This window comes from Elaeis guineensis, chromosome 3 (genome assembly GCF_000442705.2).
Source record: "Elaeis guineensis isolate ETL-2024a chromosome 3, EG11, whole genome shotgun sequence".
Taxonomy (NCBI): domain Eukaryota; kingdom Viridiplantae; phylum Streptophyta; class Magnoliopsida; order Arecales; family Arecaceae; genus Elaeis; species Elaeis guineensis.
Genome location: NC_025995.2, coordinates 69525824 through 69546558, shown reverse-complemented (window position 1 = coordinate 69546558; position 20735 = coordinate 69525824). Strand labels below are relative to the sequence as shown.

At 41.7% G+C, this 20735-nt stretch overlaps 1 long non-coding RNA gene across 1 annotated transcript; it reads right to left on the bottom strand.

The window, feature by feature from the left end:
• Positions 1 to 6022: 6022 nt before the first annotated feature.
• LOC140856078 (uncharacterized) lies at positions 6023 to 10005 on the bottom strand. The gene is made up of 3 exons (XR_012139476.1): positions 9922 to 10005; positions 9466 to 9576; positions 6023 to 6351 (listed from the first exon to the last, which is right to left on the bottom strand). It is a non-coding gene; the product is annotated as an uncharacterized lncRNA (long non-coding RNA).
• Positions 10006 to 20735: the final 10730 nt, after the last annotated feature.

The following is a 20735-nucleotide window of genomic DNA, read 5'->3' as shown; positions in this document are numbered from 1 at the left end:
AACCTATCCTTAGATATACATGGGTTGGCCAACCAATGTTGGGCTTGTGTGCAGTCTAAGTAGATTCTAGTACCCACTAAGGAATTAGGGTAATTCTTCGAATTGGAGGTAGAGACTATCAATTCAAATAAAATAGTGAGAGAAACCTTATAATTAAAATCCAAATCTTTAGGTTTAATGAATCAATTACTAATTAGGTTATGATTTTCTTTTGTGCAGATATGGCTACTTCTTTATCGCTCCGATCATTGTTGGACAATGATAATTTGGTGGGACCCAACTTCGGTAGCTGGTACCAAAAGTTGAAGATATTTCTGGAGCATGAACGGATCTTATATGTGATAACGGATCCTGCACCTGAGGAGCCAGCTGCCAATACACATGGAACAGTCAGAGATACTTATCAGAAGTGGCTCAGTGATCGAATCACGATGCACTGCATCATGTTGGCTGCCATGAGCAACGAGTTCAGTCACAGATTTGAGATGGCTCAGCCAAAAGACATGCTTCAAATGTTGGAGGATGCCTTTGGCACACCCGATGATGTGGAGAGGCACAAGACTAGTTGTGCCATCTTCAATGCCAAATACGGGATGGTGCCTCTGTCATTATCATGTATTGTACATGATCGAGCTGATGGAGCATTTGAGCAAGCTCGGCTTTCCCTTGCATGAGTAGCTTGAAAAAGATGTAATACTAAACTCGTTGCCCAAGTCTTATCTCCAATTCCTTACTTATTATAGAATGACAAGCCTGAAGTAAACTACCACGGGTTACTGGGGTTGCTTCAGAACTTTGAGAAGGATCACCAACTCCATAAGGAGTCGGTGAACTTAGTGGGAGGTTCATCTTTTGGTTCTCGACCCTTTGAGAAAGGAAAGAAGAACAAGAAGAAGAAAGTGAAGAAGGTGCAAGTTCAAGCTGGGACATCGGTGCAGGGTCAAACTAGAAAGATCAAGCCCGATAAGAGTCAAACTGAATGCTTCTTTTGCAAGAAGCGGGGGCACTGGAAGAGGAACTGTCCTCAGTACATTGCCTCTCTGGATCCAAACAGGTAGAGAAAGAAGCAAGCTATTGCTGGGCAAGGTATTTATATGATAACTCCTTGCAATTTCTCTATTTGTGATATAACTGACTGGGTATTGGATACTAGTAGCCCTTACCATATTTGCAATTCATTATAGGGGTTGTAGGTCAGTAGGAGATTCGAGCAAGATGAGAGGTTCCTAAACATTGGAGATGGAAGACCAGATCCAGTTCTAGCAATAGGAATCTTGAAACTTGTATTTGAGTCCCATACTATTGTTCTTAATGATTGTCATTTTTGTCCTAGTTTCTTTTTTAATATTATTTCTGTAGTTCTTTTGGCCAAAAATGATTATGAAATTTCAATAAAGAAACAAGTTTGTAATATCATTATGAATGGTGTTACTATTTTTTATGAACATTTGAACAATGGTGTGTATATGTTATCACAACCTATTAACGTAGTCTATTCTACTGGCAAGCACCCTAGATTAGACAGTGTATTAGATATCTACTTATAGTATTGTAGGCTAGGTCATATAAACAAGAACAAGATAAACAGGTTAACTCAAGAGAGAATCCTCGAAGTCAGTGATTGTGAATCACTTCCAACCTGTGAGTCTTGTCTTCTTGGTAAAATGATCAAGTCACCTTTTACTAAAAAAGGTGAGAGAGCTACTGAGCTCTTAGGCCTAGTACATACTGATGTATGAGGACCCATGAGCACAAGTGCTAGAGGTGGATATGTCTAGCTGATGAAACATAAGTCGGATTCATTTGAAATGTTCAAACGATTTTGAAGTGAAGTGGAAAACAAACTGGGAAGAGTATTAAAACTCTTCGATCTGATCGAGGAGGAAAATATCTTTCTGGTGAGTTTCTTACATATCTAGGAGAGAATGGGATTCTTTCCCAATCGACTCCTCCAGGAACACCACAGCATAATGGTGTGTCTGAAAGAAAAAATCGGACTCTGTTAGACATGGTCCGATCCATGATGGGTTTTGCCAGCTTGCCGATATCCTTCTGGGGATATGCACTTGAATCGACTTGTTATCTATTAAATAGGATTCCAAGTAAGTCTGTAATTAAGACTCCATATGAGATATGGATAGGGCGTAAGCCAGCACTTTCACACCTTAGGGTCTGGGGGTGCCCAGCCTATGTCAAATGGTTAGTTACAAATAAACTTGGACCTAGGTCTGACAAATGCACATTCATAGGGTACCCCAAAGAGACCAAAAGATATTTTTTCTACCATGCTGATGAACAATAGGTGTTCATCAGCCTTAAGGCAACCTTTTTAGAAAAGAAGTTCCTTGGTGAAGGAACCGTTGCCTCTAAGGTTAAACTTGATGAAGTTCAACAGGTAGAAGGACCGACACCAATAGCTGAACCTGAGTCAGATTTGATTAGATCAGATCTGGAGCCTAATGTACCTGCATCATTAAGGCGATCCGATAAAGTACCGCATCAACCGGACAGATACTATAGTTTTTTGGTTCGAGATGGTGATCCCATCGAACTCGATGAGAACGATGAGGATCCGATCACCTATATGGTTGCAATGCAGACGAAAAAATAGACATTGGTTGACGATGTATGGACATTGGTTGACCTATATAAGGTCAACGATGTATGGACATTGGTTGACCCACCTGAAGGGGTTAAATCCATTGGGTATAAATGGATCTTCAAAAGGAAGAGGGGTGCAGACGAAAAAATAGACACCTATAAAGCTCATCTAGTTGCCAAGGGGTATCATCAACATTATGGTATTGACTATAGCGAGACGTTCTCCCCCATGGCAATGCTCAAATCCATTCGGATAATGCTTGCAATAGCTGCCCATCTGGATTATGAGATCTGGCAGATAGATGTAAAGACAGCTTTCCAGAATGGAGAGCTGACCGAAGAGGTGTATATGAAACAACCTGAGGGGTTTACATCCAAAGATGAGTCCAAGGTGTGCAAGCTTCAAAGATCCATTTATGGATTGAAGCAAGCTTCTCGGAGTTGGAAGATATGTTTTGATAAGGTGATCAAAACGTATGGCTTCATTAAGAACGGAGAAGAGCCCTGCATCTATAAATGGGTAAATGGTCTAGTTGTGGTATTCCTTGTCTTGTACATGGATAACATTCTCTTAATCGAGAATGACATCCCCGCACTACAGGGAATAAAAGTTTGATTGTCATCGCAGTTCTCCATGAAGGACTTGGGTGAAGCATCCTACATCCTAGAGATGAAGATCTATAGGGATAGATCTAAAAGAATGCTTGGGTTATCCCAGTCCACGTACATAGACACTGTACTGAAAAGATTCAGCATGGAGAATTCCAAGAAGCGCTATCTATCGATAGGCCATAAAATTTCTCTCTCTAAGAATGATTGTCCGACAACTCCTGAAGAGAGAGAGCATTTGAGTAGAGTCCCATATACTTCGGCCGTGGGATCTATTATGTACGTGATGACAGGTACAAGGCCAGATGTGGCATACTCACTAGGAGTAGTGAGTAGATACCAATCTGATCCTGGAGAAAATCACTGAAAAGTGGATAAAGCCATCCTTAAATATTTGAGAAATACTAAGGACCAATGGTTGGTTTATGGCGAGTCAGATCTAAAATTTGTGGGGTTCACAGACTCCAGCTTTCAATCTGACCATGATGACAGCAGAAGCATGTCGGGTTATATCTTTACTCTGAATGGTAAAGCCATCTGCTGGAAGAGTTTCAAGCAGCATACTGTGGCAGACTCTATTTTTGAGGTGGAGTACATCGTAGCATCAGATACCGCAAAGAAAGCTGTGTGGCTGAGAAAATTCATCACCGAGCTCGGAGTAGCACCCTCCCTCGATGGTCCGATCCTGCTCTACTGTGACAGCACTAGTGCCATAGCTCAGGCAAAGAAATCCAAAGCACACCAATGGACGAAGCATATTTTACACCACTTTCACCTGATCCGAGAGATCATGGATCGAGGTGACGTCGACCTTCAGAAGATCGACAGAAAGGAGAACCTGGCCGACCCCTTCGCTTAAACCCTAGTGATAAAGGAGTTCGACAACCACAAGTCAAAGATGGGTATTAGATACTGTGTCGAGTGGCTTTAGGACAAGTGAGAGTTGTTGGAAAATATATCCCAAAAGTCAATCGTCAACCTGTTGACGGTTGAGCAACCTTGTATTGTAATTGATTTATTAATAAATAAAATATATTTTTGGTATTTTTCTCACAAGTTTTTATCTTCTAATGAACTTCGTTGTTGTGATGAACTCCTTAGGACTATTTAGGTACGATAAAGAGAAGATTTATCGATTAGTCTTTAAAACTGTTTACGACCAAATGATAGGCTGTTAATAAGGACGACAGCTTCTATCGAGCATAGATCACTGTAGGCCATATGGGTTGGTTGTCCTCTTAACCAAAGAGTGTGGAGACACTGGTATAGCATACAGGTGAGATGTAAAGATACATCATCATTGAACATGACCAACTCCAAAGCATTCTGCTGTCGAGAATATCTCTGATGGGATTTAGGTATAAGTGTCCCTTAGACCTGAGATCGCCTCAGTGACTTGCAAGCAACTCACTATGCTTTGGTACTGGACTAACTGAATTTCTAATTTAGTGATGGAAGGCTTCTAGGCACAGTCAAATACTTGTGAAGTTAGAGTGTGATCGAGATGGGATTGACCACTCTAAGAGTTGGAGAAGAATGAGTCGCTGTATTTCAATTTAGTAAAACTTTGGCCAGGATAATCCATCAGATAGATTTGATATTTTGAAATACAATGTGGATAACCTGATCAGAGTTGACAGTTAAACTCTAAGGTGTCCTATGAGCATTTTGGTCAAGGGGATGAATTATATGAAAACTATATCCGCATGGGTTCTAAGGATGTTGTTCTACACATTCGACCTATTCGGCCGTCGGGTACCATTGCAGATAGTCACTTTGATTAGTATAAAAATTTATTTTTATACTATCGACTTAGATTTAAACCTATAAGGTCATACACATTAGAGTTCATGATCCGATTGGATGGTTGATCAACGATTAAGAATCGTTCTAGGGTTAAACGATCAATATGATTGACATTTAACCTAGTGCAAGTATTGCAGGAGGATCGATTAGTAATTTGATTACTAATTAGCTTAATTTGATTAAATAAATAGGCTAAAATTAAGTCTAATTGAATATAATTTAATTAGATTTGGTTTGGGCTTGATTGGATCAAGTCCAATTAGTTTATTGGATAAGCCAAGTGTAAGAAAAAATTAATCCTAGTCCAATTAGGACTTAGGTCAACCTAATTTCTAATTCGATTAAAAAATTAAATCAGATTTAAATTTAATTTAATTTGATTAAATTAGGTTCTTAATCAGGTTAGGACTTATTTTAATTGGGTTAATTTGATTTTGGTTTGATTTGGTTTGAGAAACAAAATTTGAACAAGTCATAGATTGAATCCTAGTAAGACTAGGATTCCACCTTGTGCCACCTTAGCCCCCCATGCCCACTCTCTCTTATTTTGTATGATAAAACTTTCTTTCCCAAGCTTTCACACATGCTCAAAGCTTTTCACTCTTTCTCTCTTACATGGAATGTGGTTGTGGACCAAGTCAAAGTAGGAATTAGTTTGGATTTCAAATTCTATGAGATAGAATTTTAGGAAACCAAAACTCTTTCCTTATGGCACTGATTTTATCCCAATTTTTTTTGAGATTTTTATGACTTTTATGGTATATATTGTGCACCCTTTGCTAGTAGTCCATGGTAGAAAAAGAAGGAGGGGGCACCCAAGAGTTGGGCACCACTTGTCTTGCCCTGTTTGGATTTTTCTTGACTAGGTATTTGACCTAGACAAAGATTCTTCATATCTTATTTATTTAAGATGAATTTCTTCTTGAAATTTTTATAGATTATAGAGCATTGAGAGACCTTTGGGGTATGTAAAAATCAGGGAGAAAGAGTGTTGAGGCATGAAGATATAATAGACACAAAACTAAGTATCTAGGTGAGAGCAAAGAGAAGAAGAAGAGGGTCTTCATCTAAGGTTGCTGAGTTCACCTCTTTCCTTCTTCCATCTATGAGTTTTCTGAGAGTGTCTCACATCTAAAACTCCTTCTCCTATTTTTTATCTTTGGAAGAATCCAAATCAAGAAGGAGGCATCTGATCGACCGTCGAAGAAGGATCAGCACAGTACTAGCATACTGTGCTGATTTCCTGGACCAAGATTTCTGATCGTGATTCGTGGGCTCGTGTGGATGACTCCTAGAGGTCAGACATATATGCTGCTTGCAACATCATCCTCAAGCCTGAATCAGTAAAGTTAGAACATCTAACTTGCAAAGTAATAGATCTGATCTATTATATTTTACATACATTAGATGTAGTATAGAAACATGTTGATATGATCAACATATAGTTCTTGCTCTTTATATTTTAATTTCTGATTTAATACCATATAATAATCATATAATAGAATCTTAGATCTAGAGATTTTTTAGTTTTAATAAGATAAATTTTGATTTATTTTAATTTTTCACTGCCTGATCTTGAAAAAGTTTCAAGATCTAACCCTAAAACCCTAGATCTGGTTCCTTCATCACTAGTATGACCCATTCATGTCTTCTAAAATCATTGCCCTAATCTTTGAGGTTCATCATAATATTAGTCATAATAAGAAGCAGCTAATATGATGAATCAATTTTATTATCAAATAATAAATATCATTATATGAGTTGAAAAATTACAAAGAAAAGTTCCATCATAACACACTTGCGATTGGCTTATAGGGCACTCTTCTTTCAAACTCTTTGTCCAGATACTTCTCTAAGCATGTTGCAGTGACTTAATCTCTAAGTCATATAGGCTCACCTAACAGTTATTACCCACACTCCTTAGTTAAGTCAGACCCATCGTTCACAAGCTAGTGCAAAGCTGTCATTGGGTCCCTTACCTAACAGTTATTGGGCCCAACCCCATCTTTACCCTGGAGCAATTGGATTCTTCATATCTCATTTATTTAAGATGAATTTCTTCTTAAAATTTTTGTGGATTATAGAGTATTGGGAGACCTTCGGGGTGTGTGAAAATTAGGGAGAAAGAGTGTTGGGGCATGGAGATATAATAAACACAAAACTAAGTATCTAGGTGAGAGCAAAGAGAAGAAGAAGAGAGTCTTCTTCTAAGGTTGCTGAGTTCACCTCTTTCCTTCCTCCATCTGTAAGTTTTCTGAGAGTGTCTCACATCTAAAACTCTTTCTCCTACTTCTCATCTTTGAAAGAGTCCAAATCAAAAAGAAGGAGGTATCTAATCGACCATCAAAGAAGGATCAGCACAGTACTAGCATACTGTGCTGATTTTCTGGATCAGAATTTCTGATCATGATTCGTGGGCTCGTGTGGATGACTCCTAAAGGCCGGACACATGTGCAGCTCACAACATCATCCTCAAGCTTGGATCAGCAAAGTTAGAACATCTAACTTGCAAGGTAATAGATCAGATCTATTATATTTTACATACATTAGATGTAGTATAGAAACATGTTGATATGATCAACATATAGTTCTTGCTCTTTATATTTTAATTTTTGATTTAATATCATGTAATAATCATATAATAGGATCTTAGATCTAGAGATTATCTAATTTTAATAAGATAAATTTTGATTTATTTTAGTCTTCCACTGCCTGATCTTGAAAAAATTTCAAGATCTAACCCTGAAACCCTAGATCTGGTTCCTTTATCACTAGCATGACCCATTCAAGTCTCCTAAAATCATTGCCCTAATCTTTTGGGTTCATCATAATCTTAGTCATAATAAGAAGCAGCTAATATGATGAATCAATACCTTATTTTATTATCAAATAATAAATATCATTACATGAGTCGAAAAATTACAAAGAAAAGTTCCATCATAACACACTTGCGATTGGCTTATAGGGCACTCTTCTTTCAAACTCTTTATCTCGATATTTCTCTAAGCATGTTGCAATGACTTGATCTCTAAGTCATATAAGCTCACCTAATAGTTATTGCCCACATTCCTTAGTTAAGCCAGATCCATCGTTCACAAGCAGGTGCAAAGCTATCATTAGATCCCTCACCTAACAGTTATTGGGCCTAACCCCATCTTTATCCTGGAGCAACTATTTGCTAATAGAGTGGTTGCATGTTCTCAATGTAACTGAACCACTGTGACTAATCGAAAACAATCAACGCCGATAGCATGTCCACACATCTACAATGGTGGAAGACCTTGGACTTAATATTTGTGGAGAGATTTGGGTTTAGATCTCATCTAATCAGTCTTCACATGACTGATATAATTGGTATAGGCTAAAACAAACCACCAAGTAACTATATTTGAGACTCAATCTACCAAATTGACCAGGTTAGTGAAGAATGGTGGGGGTCCCCCCATTGCTTTCTTTTGACATCAATAAATTGGCTAGGTCAACGAATGGAATCAATTAAATAAGCACCTTTTAATTACTTGTCTTTGACACCAATTGGTTAGTTGATCCGAATAGGTTAGCTTAGATGAATGAGATTCGAGCCATAAAGTCGAATTAGGTCCTTAGGTTAATTACTTCTACATATGGGTATCAATCAATTCGATCAACAATAATTGTATGATCTTAAGCTCTATTAACCTCACCTTAATCAACACTTGACTTGGTTTGATCAAATGCTAAATCAATTTAGACCCAATATGATCAAATCAAAAATCTTAGATGTAATCTAATTACATGACCTAATTTGATCTACCCATGACCAATCCCTCATGCACAAACATTAATTTCAGATCTTAAATTTAAATTTTTAGATATAAATTCTTTATATGAGAAGTAAATTTTGATCTCAAAATAATTTTAGATTACACATACAAATATGTATCATATACATGAATGAGTTCAGGTCATAGAAACAAATTTCAGCCCTAAACATGCTTTCATATATCACATAAATGAATTAAAATAGATCCCAAAATTCTTTTCAAATCTAAACAATAAAATATATATCACATATATACTAAAAAAATCAGATCTAAAATTCTAATTTAATTAAAAATTTTAACATCATTTTAGGATAACTATACAGCATAACAAGTTATGCTAGGATAATCTTATGTCAGAATGACATCAAAATCTTTCAGATCTAAATTTTATCTCTACAGATTTCAAATTTAAATTCTAATCTTATGTATATGATGTGGCTTTGATACCACCATTGAAATTTTATGATTTTATGCATGCAAAATTTTTCAAAATGAGTATGCAGTAGAATTTAAAATTTTTTAGATTAAATCTAATTTAATCTAAGCGTGCATAAAATCAAATCATAAAATCATAAATAGGATCATCATATATGAGATAGGATTTAGATACAAAAATTAAATAGAAAAAAATAAATAGAGAACATACTTTAGCATGGATCAACCTTCACCGTGAACTGATGATCATGGATGTCTTCGAAAGGTCCCTTGTAGCCACACAAACGTCCGACCTCTATGGGTATCCACATGAGACTCTGATCTGATCAGAAGCTTTTTAATCTCATCGAAGTACTAATTCTCTTACAGAGATCGTATCTTAATGGTTGAAAATCTTCTTTTTTTTCAAGACAATTTTAGAGAAGAAGAAGATAATAGGAGGATCTTGATCTCTACACTAGAGATCATGAGAAGAATCCTTTCTTCTCTTTTCTTTCTAAAACCCATGCACTAAATCTCTACAATAGAGATATAAAAATTTTATCCAACTTTTGGACTAATAGGAGAGGAGAAACCCATGTCTAAACATGAACAAAAAGGTGGAGAGGAGATGTCCAAAACAATCAACTTTTGGTTGTATAAGAAAGAAGAGATATGTAGAACCAACCTCATGCCATGAACCACCTTCACGTCGTGCCCTCTCTTTTTATTTTTCTCCATGCACATCCCCTAGTCTTTTGGCATCTCAACCTGATCCCTATCAGGTCCTTGCCATTCCATATAGTGCTGGGTTTAAATAGGCATTGGAGAGTTAGAGATTAGGTAGGAGATAAGAAGATAAGAGTCCAACGATGTTAGGACACTTCCAATTTGACGCCACCCACCACCAGATTTTTTTGTGCCCATATACCTCATTAAAGAAAAGGATTTCTCATCTTTCTTACATGCTAAAAGGAGGAGAAAGGATGGCATTAAAACTGGTTGGGCGTGGGGCTTATATGGCGCATGGAAAGAGAGGTATTTTAATCCACTTAGCACTCCTATTTAGGTGGCTGTTTTAAACCAATTTAAACTCCAATCAATCCTAATCATACTAGGACCTGATTACACCCAAATAGATAAAAATTTAAATCTAATTTAGAGTCCAAAGTATTTAGATTGGGTGTCAGCTAATTAGAGGAGTCCTAGTCCTTTTGAACTCTCACTTGATGCTTGAGTCAAACTCAATTTAATCCTAATCTAATTAAAATTTGGTGCACCCATAAAAATAAGAATTTTTAGTCCAAATAGAAACTCATACATCCTAGTCTAATTAGAAATTGATTCAAACTCGAATTCTAATTCAAATAGGAATTATTCTCCCATACAATTTAGGTTATCTTATAACCCAATCAGGTTTGATCAAATCAAATCCATGTCAAGTTAAATTAAATCTAATTTAATTAGACTTGATACAAATCTCATAGCTTAATCAAATTGAGCCACTTAGCAATTCAATTAGTAATTAATCATCCTTTAACTCACTAACTCTTTAGCAAATTACTTGATTGCAACTTTTGCATTGGATCATTCATCAATTAAATTGATAATCAAATCCTGTCATGATTCATAATCATAATTCAACCATCTGATCAGTCAAAAGCCTCTTTTGTGTGTGATCCAATAGGTTCTATTCTGTCTGATAGTGAGATATATTATGATCTCTATCACAATATCATTGAAACTCTTTTCAATGGATTGGAACAGTTCCAACTCTGCCCACCAAGGATCATTGATCATCAAAATGATGCTCGTGGGTCTTACAATCTACCAGTGACACCTAACAGTATGTAGTGACAATCCAGTAGAATAAAAGGTGATAAACTTCTAGACATAGTTAACGTACAATACAGTCTCTCTATCATGAGTTTCTATCAGATGACAGATCATGGATGAATCGTCAAACCTCATCATCAGTCATATGATAAATTCAATTAGCTCGAGTCCATATCTGATTCTATAAAAAAAAATTTCCATCAATCACACTGCTATGGCCATAGACTTAAGGACTCAACCTCTTAAATTTCATAAGACTACTCACTTCTGTTAGGATCAATAGATTCTATCTAAGTGTATACCTTACTCTTACAGTGGACCAACTATCGCCAACCTCCACTATAAAGGCTCATTGAGACCCATATTTATGTGTAGTCAAACTCTAGTAGCCTCACTGTGAGCAGCTATAGCACTACAGTTCAAAGGACCAGTCATACAACTGCAACATCAAGAAAGTCACTAACGAGTGAGTAGTCATCCATGTGACTTCTCATGTTGGTCACACTCAGTACTAGTTGTTCTCTAACAACCACCTACACTCTCGCTCCAATGTCACTACACTACAGACTCAAGATCATCTACATGAAGGAAGTGATTCGTGCACTGATCTATCTAGATCAATCACCATCTCCATGATGATCCTATGATCAGGAGCAATTTAGAAATTAATCATCAATGACACATGTCTCAAATTTTCAACTCTTTGAGAATATGTGTCATCATCTTGTTAATCCCTTGGATGATTCATGGACACATAAAATATGAATGAAAATATAAATATCTATTAAGTACAAAATCATATTCTAGAAATATGATATGAGTCGGTCAAGATTGGATTCTTGGACATACATCCAATAGTTGGAATATATATTTTGAATATATGATTTCATTGAGAACGAAGAAGAATCCTGTATGTACAAATAGACTGATAGTTCTATAATATTATTCTTTATATTGTTTGTGGATGAAATTCTCTTAATTGAGAATGGCATCCCTACATTACAAGAAATAAAAGCTTGGTTGTTATTGGTGTAGAATTCCACCGATGTCGGAGAAGCTAGAGTCGAGGGGATCACGGCCACCGTCGGGACCTGCAAGAAAAGTCTAAATTGAAGTTGGAGGTGCTCCGGCAAGACCTTTCGATGCTCAAGTTAGTACTCTACTTCAACAGAAATGGAGCACTCGAATGAGATTTTAGCAAAGTTTAGAGATAGTGCTTAGAGCTTAGAGGAGAACGTATCTGGGGGGTCTCTTTAATAGACAGGAGAGCATAACCGATTGACAACGACATCCGTAACTGCCTGGTAGTGAGCTGTTCGAGACCACGTGGAGTTTGTTACGAAGAGTAGTGGTGTCCATTGTCGCGACTTGTCGGAGAGTGGTGGGGCCACGTAAAGTTTGTTACAGAGAGTGGAGTGGTGTCCATTGTCGTGACTTATCGAAGAGTTCGGGCGGGATGGCTGAAGCTCGGTTGGGACATCTGGTGGAGCAGAATAGCTCTCTGTCTCAGCAATCTAAGAGAAGTTTGGATGTTTTCGAGGTTGCTGATGGGTTAACTGTTGTTGGGTGCCTTAGGCATTGATGCTGCAGATGAAAGTCATCCGCTGTAGAAGCTCGGATGAAAACTTTCTGTTGGAGAAATTCGACTGGAGTCCGATTGCTAGAGAAGTCTGTCTGAAATTTGTCTGATGTAAAAGCTTGTCTGAAGACTGTCCGCTGGAGAGGTCCGGTTGCATGAGGAATCCAGCAGAAGGTCGATCGATAGCGGAATTCGAAAGATGCTATAGAAGGTTGACCGATAGAAGAGTCCGAAAGGCATTATGGAAGTTTGTCCACTGGAGGAGTCTGGAGGACACTATGGAAGGTCGATCGCTGGAGGGGTCTGGAGAGAATTTATCCGTTGGAGGGATCTGGTTGGCACTATTGAAGTCCGATTGGCGCTATTGAAGGTTGATGGCTAGAGAGGTACGGAAGATACTAGAGACAGTCGGTCACTATAGAAATCCAACTGTTGGAGCCCGTCCGTTGTAGAAGTTCATTTGGAATCCATCCACTGTAGAAGTTCGGACGGAGTCCAATTCTTGCAGAAGTCCGAAAAGAGGCCGCTTACTGTAGAAGCTCAGATGGAGACCGGTTGCTGTGGAAGCCTGGATAGAGACCACTTATTGTAGAAGCTCGGCTGAAGTCCACTTGCAATAGAAGTTCCGACGAAATTCGCTTACTGTAGAAGCTCGGATGAAATTCGAAAGGCGGTCGACCACTGTAGAAACTTGGATGGAGTCTGGTTACTGTAGAAGTCCTGCTGCTGGAGAAGCCCGAACATTAACGAAGTCTGAAAGAAGCTCGGAGTAAAGTCGATCATGACAGGAGGAAGTCTGGAAGAGATTTAGAGAGTAGTCGATCACTGTAGAAAATCAACTGATAGTGAAGCTCAGAGAGCATTTGGAGTAGTCCGATAGATGCCTGAAGGAGCTCATTATTGGAGAAGTACAGAGGGTATGATAGGAGTTCATTCGTTGGAGAAATCTAGAGGACACTGTGGAAGGTCGACTACTGGAGGAATCCGAATGGTATTGTGGAAGCTTGGACGATCGGGGGAGTTTAGAAAGATGCTGCACAAGGTCGGAAGCCAGAAGAGTCCTGGGAGGGTTGGCCTCTTACAAACTTCAGCTGGGGTTATTTTATACCCAACACTAGTTCCCCTACTTTCGAGTTCGGGTTTCGAATGAAGGAAGTACAGAAAAATTTTTACAGCTGAAGTTGCCCCCCTTAATTTTCGTACTCGATTGTTTCCAGATATTTTGGCATTTGGCGTGCCGATGCTGGAGTCTTTTCAAATTGAGATGATCCAAAAAGATTTTTTCAAAATTTTTGCTGGAGCATCATCTCAGGTACAATGTAATAATGATTCTATTAGTCATCAGCCATCTGCCACGATGAGTGGGACATGCGGTGGTTGTAGGTCGGCCAAAGAAAATCTGCAATCATTATTGCGTCAGATCCTGAGGTCTATTTAAATCCGTTCCTTTGAAGTCTATGATCCGAGATCTGAGAAGAAAAGTTCATCACCTAATGAAGAAATCAAAGAAGATGGACGACGAACTTCACAAGCTGAGGAAGAGCCATTCGGAAGCCACTATGGAGGTTACTCGCCTTCGGAACCTCCACAAAAAGGACTTCATAGACTACAATCGAAAGAAGGCCAACTTCGAGAAGGAGCTTGAGGAACTCCAAAAATGCACCAGCTCCCTCGAGGTCGAGTTGGCGGCCGCACGGGAGAAGATCGGCCAATTGGAAGGGAGCTTATCCTGGCTTCCAACTCAGGCTGACTATGGTCGGGATTGATCCAAGAAATTCTTCAACCTCCAGAAGCAGCTACAGGATGCCGAGATGAATTACAACACTTACCGATTCGGCTGGTGTGGGCAAATAGACAACTACAGAAGAAGGCTCAAGACGGTGACCGACGAGGTTGCTCGCCTTCAGAAGTAGTTGTCCGAAAGAGCTCAGGCTGTTTCGGTTCAAGGCTCCGACGAGCTCTGATCCTTGAGGGGGACCATGGAAGAACTGTCCGTAGCCCTTGGAAAGGAGAAGGCCTAACTGCAATGGTTGAAAATTCAGCTGGCCTACGAGCAGCAGGTGGTCAAGGATGCAGAAGCGGAGTCCGAAGTTCTGAGGAAGAGGCTTCGAAAATCAGAGGGCGAAAGCCAGCAGTTTCACCAAATATATCAGGAGATGCTGTTAAGAAAGAAAGAATTGGAAGAAGTTGAGAACATAAAGTAATCCCTGATAATGACTGGAACAGAGAGTCCGAAGTCAGAAGAAGCTGAGCTTCCTTAGAGTTTCTTTTACCTTTTGTTCCATGTATTCTTTTCTTTTCTTGTTGTTTTTTTTTTGGCCTTCAAAGGCTTTTGTAATGCTCTCTTTACTAATGAAATGGAAAGAAATTTTCTCATTACCTTGTCTATTCTTGCTCTGAGTTATCATTTATCGAGCTTCTTTTGTCTTTTGTCTTATTCGATGTTGATGTCGTTTGAAGGTTCCTGGTCATCACCGCATTGATTCGCCCTTTTTGTTCATGACCGAAGGCCTTTTCGAGGCCATTCAAATTTGATACTTTCTTCCGATGTTCAAGCTTGGGGTCCGAACTTTTTGTTACTTTGAGAAAGTTTATTTTCTTTTGCTAGTGTTGGGTTCCCCATTAGAGACTGAGAATTTTTGACAAAAGTTTTCTTCCTCGTTGAGATGAGGCCCCTTGTGTCTTAGATGTAGTTCATTTTTTTCTTATCTCTGACGTAGCTCGTCGCTTTTCCTTTTTCTCTCTCTTTTTTCTTTTATGTTTGGATGAGAGTTTTTCCTCTACTCCTAACGGGGTTGTAGGGGTGTAAAAAAGCCGTTGAGGAGGCTTTTCCCCTCATCCGGTCTTAAATGACAAGGTCTTCATTTGTGTCAAGACGAGGTTCTCCTCCTATTTCTGACACATTCAATTTCAGCTCATGTTAGGATGAGATTTTTCTTCTATTTTTAACAGGACTGTGGGGGCACATAAGGGCCATTGCGAGGGCCTCTCCCCCCATCCGATCTCTTAATAACCGGATCTTCGACTTTGCTCATGTTAAGTCAAGGTTCCCCTTCTGTTCCTAACATGACTGTGGGGGTGCATAAGGGCCGTTGTGAGGGCCTCTCCCCCCATCTGGTGTATTAACAATCGGGTCTTCGACTTTGCTCATGTTAGGATGAGGTTCTCCTCCTGTTCCTAACATGGCTGTGGGGGCGCATGAGGGCCGTTGTGAGGGCCTCTCCCCCCATCCGATCTCTTAATAATCAGGTCTTCGACTTTGCTCATGTTAGGATGAGGTTCTCCTCCTATTTCTAATATGACTGTGGGGGCGCATAAGGGCCGTTGTGAGGGCCTCTCCCCCCATCCGATCTCTTAATAATCGGGCCTTCGACTTTGCTCATGTTAGGATGAGGTTCTCCTCTTGTTTCTAACATGGCTGTGGGGATGCATAAGGGCCATTGCGAGGGCCTCTCCCCCCATCCGATCTCTTAATAATCGGGTCTTTGACTTTGCTCATGTTAGGACAAGGTTCCCCTCCAGGTCCTAACATGACTGTGGGGGCGTATAAGGGCCATTGTGAGGGCCTCTTCCTCCATCCGATCTCTTAATAATCGGGTCTTCGACTTTGCTCATGTTAGGATGAGGTTCTCCTCCTGTTCCTAACATGGCTGTGGGGGCGCATAAGGGCCATTACGAGGGCCTCTCCCCCCATCCGGTCTCTTAATAACTAGATCTTCGACTTTGCTCATGTTAGGATGAGGTTCTCCTCCTGTTCCTAACATGGCTGTGGGGGCGCATAAGGGCCATTACGAGGGCCTCTCCCTCCATCTGATCTCTTAATAACCGGATCTTCGACTTTGCTAGTGTTAGGATGAGGTTCTCCTCCTGTTCCTAACATGGCTATGGGGGCGCATAAGGACCGTTGTGAGGGCCTCTCCCCCCATCCGATCTCTTAATAACTGGATCTTCGACTTTACTCATGTTAGGATGAGGTTCTCCTCCTGTTCCTAACATGACTGTGCGGGCGCATATGGACCGTAGCGAGGGCCTCTCCCCCTATTCGGTCCCTTAATAATCGGATCTTCGATTTTGCTCATGTTAGGATGAGGTTCTCCTCCTGTTCCTAATATGGCTGTGGGGGCGCATAAGGATCGTTGCGAGGGCCTCTCCCTCCATCCGGTCTCTTAATAACCGGATCTTTGACTTTACTCATGTTAGGATGAGGTTCTCCTCCTATTCCTAACATGGCAGTGGGGGCGCATAAGGGCCATTGCGAGGGCCTCTCCCTCCATCCGATCTCTTAATAATCGGGTCTTCGACTTTGCTCATGTTAGGACGAGGTTCTCTTCCTGTTCCTAGCATGACTGTGGGGGCGCATAAGGGCCATTACGAGGGCCTCTCTCCCCATCTGGTCTCTTAATAATCGGGTCTTCGACTTTGCTCATGTTAGGATGAGGTTCTCCTCCTGTTCCTAATAGGACTGTGGGGGCACATAAGGGTCATAGCGAGGGCCTCTTCCTCCATCCGATCTCTTAATAATCGGGTCTTGAACTTTGCTCATGTTAGGATGAGGTTCTCCTCCTGTTCCTATCATGGCTGTGGGGGTGCATAAAGACCGTTGCGAGGGCCTCTCCCCCATCCAGTCTCTTAATAATCGGGTCTTCGACTTTGCTCATGTTAGGACGAGGTTCTCCTCCTGTTCCTAACATGGCTGTGGGGGCGCATAAGGACCATTGGGAGGGCCTCTCCCTCCATCCGGTCTCTTAATAATCTGGTCTTCGACTTTGCTCATGTTAGGATGAGGTTCTCCTCTTGTTCTTAACATAGCTATGGGAGCACATAAGGGCCGTTGCGAGGGCCTCTCCCCCTATCCGATCTCTTAATAATCGGGCCTTCATTTGTGTCGGGATGAGGTTCTCCTCTTGTTCCTGACACGCTTAGTTTCGATTGTCTGAAGGAGCTACTCCCTGTCGTTATAAGCTCATACCAAAAGAAAAGATATGCGAATATAAAACTTTTATTTAAGGCAAAAAAAAAATGAATTAGCGCTAGAGGAAGGGGGCTGTGTCTTCGTGGGACCCTTGTTCTTAAAGGAGTACTCAACGGGACTGTCTCCGATCATCTTCTTCGACATCTTCTTCTTCTTCTCCTTCTCCGACCAGATCCCAACCTGATGCCTCCCCGAAAGGCATCCACCAGGCGATCTACGGCATGGCCAAATCTCAGCAAGATCCGCCAGCTCCGACCTTGTCTCCAGTTTTTCAGGCTCCTCCTCCTCTAACAACGGCAGTCGGCATGGAGCAGTTCGACCTGCTGGTTCAGTAGGTCAAGGGCCTCACCGAAATGGTGCAGACCATGCAATAGTAGCAGCAGCAACCGCAGGCATCTGTGCGGCTGGAAAGAGCATCGTCAAAGTTTCAGAATCCAACGATCGGACGGCCCACTTTGGCCAGTCGCCCTGTATCCCCCGGAAAGGAGAAGCAAAGGAAGGAGAGCCCTCTGTCTGATCACAATCCCACCCCCGGAGGGTCCCTACCTCCGTTCTGCCAGAAAACCTTCAAGATTCGCAATTGAGAGGATCTCCTGGATCAAAGGTTTCAAGAGATGAACCGACAGATCGAAGAGCTCTGCCATGCTTCTCCTACTTACAATGAGGATATCTGTACTGACCCTCCTTTTTCTCAAAGGATTATGCAAGAACCGATCCCATCAACCTTCAAGCTCCAATTTGAGAGCTACGATGGGACCTCGAATCTGGTTGACCACCTGGAGGCCTTCCGGACAATGATGTTGCTCCATGGTGCGCCAGACGTCATCCTGTGTCGAGCTTTCTCATCTATTTTGAAGGGAGCAACAAGAAATTGGTACTCGACACTGAAGTTGGGTACTATCTTCTCCTTTGATCAAATGAGCTATCAGTTTGTGGCTCATTTCATCAGCAGTCGACGTCCTCAGAGAGGTTCGGAGTCCCTCATCAACATCAAGCAAAAGGAGGGAGAATCCATCCGAACTTATGTCAACCGTTTTAACGCCGCCGCATTGGAGGTCTGAAACTTGGACCAATTAGTTGCAAAGGCCACCCTGAAGAGCTGTCTTCAAAAGAATGCCCTTCTATTTTTCCTGAAAAAGAAGTATCCCAGGGACTTCGCTGATTTGCTGGCTCGGGCCGAAGGATATGCCCGAGCATAGGAAGCCTGCAAGCTGAAGGATGAGGAGGCCGCGAAGGAGTGGCAGGCGGGTGACTCCAGCAAGCCCACAACTGAAAAAGTACTGAGTGAAGCTCGACCACATTCTCGAACTTCCTCCAGAAACAAATGTATCCGAACTACCCCCGGAGCGCATAGGCAGAGAAGCCCAGACCGCAGAGTTCAGCGGAGCTCTCCCCCAGGAAGATTCCACAGCTACGCCCCTCTCAATGCTCCAAAAACTCAAGTGCTGACGGAGATCAGGGAGCAGCTGCCAAGGCCGAAAAAGATGCGCACACACCCCAGGAAGCGCAACCCTAACAAGTTCTGCTTCTATCATCGTGACCACAGCCACGACACGACCTTCCACGACTATGGAATTCAAAAAATTTACGAATGTATTACCAATAACTTTGTCTTAAATAAAAGTTTTATATTCACATATCTTTTCTTTTGGCATGAGCTTATAACGACAAAGAGTAGCTCCTACAGACAATTGAAATTAATCGTGTCAGAAACAAGAGGAGAACCGCATCTCGACACAAATGAAAGCCCAATTATTAAGAGATCGGATGGGGGGAGAGGCCCTCGCAACTAGGGGGAGAGGCCCCCGCAACGGCCCTTATGCATCCCCACAGCCATGTTAGGAATAGGAGGAGAACCTTGTCCAAACATGAGCAAAGTCGAAGACCTGGTTATTAAGAGACCGGATGGGGGGAGAGGCCCTCGCAATGGCCCTTATGCGCCCCCACAGCCATGTTAGGAACAGGAGGAGAACCTGGTCCTAACACGAGCAAAGTCAAAGACCCGATTATTAAGAGATCAGATGGGGGAGAGGCCCTCGCAACGGCCCTTATGCGCCCCCACAGTCATGTTAGGAACAGGAGGAGAACCTCGTCCAAACATGAGCAAAGTCAAAGATCCGATTATTAAGAGACCGGATGGGGGGAGAGGCCCTGGCAACGGCCCTTATGCGCCCCCACAGCCATATTAGGAACAGGAGGAGAACCTCGTGCTAACATGAGCAAAGTCGAAGACCTGATTATTAAGAGACCGGATGGGAGGAGAGACCCTTGCAACGACTCTTATGCGCCCCCACAGCCATGTTAGGAACAGGAGGAGAACCTCATCCTAACATGAGCAAAGTCGAAGACTCGGTTATTAAGAGATCGGATGGGGGGAGAGGCCCTCGCAACGGTCCTTATGCGCCCCCACAGTCATGTTAGGAATAGGAGGAGAACCTCATCCTAACATGAGCAAAGTCGAAGACCCAAATATTAAGAGACCGAATGGAGGGAGAGGCCCTCGCAACGGCCTTTATGTGCCCCCACAGCCATATTAGGAATAGGAGGAGAACCTTGTCCTAAGACGTGCAAGTCGAAGACCCGATTATTAAGAGACCGGATGGGGGGAGAGGCCCTCGCAACGGCCCTTATGTGCCCCCACAGCTATGTTAGGAACAGGAGGAGAACCTCATCTTAACATGAGCAAAGTTGAAGATCTGGTTATTAAGAGATCGGATGGGGGGAGAGGCCCTCGCAACGTCCCTTATGCGCCCCCACAGTCATGTTAGAAACAGGAGGAGAACCTAGTCCTAACATGAGCAAAGTCAAAGACCCGATTATTAAGAGACCGGATGGAGGGAGAGACCCTCGCAACGACCCTTATGCACCTCCACAGCCATGTTAGGAATAGGAGGAGAACCTCATCCTAACATGAGCAAAGTCGAAGACCCGATTATTAAGAGACCGGATGGGGGGAGAGGCCCTCGCAACGGCCCTTATGCGCCCCCACAGTCATGTTAGGAACAGGAGGAGAACCTTATCCTAACATGAGCAAAGTCGAAGACCCGATTATTAAGAGACCGGATGGGGGGAGAGGCCCTCGCAATGGCCCTTATGCACCCCCACAGTCATGTTA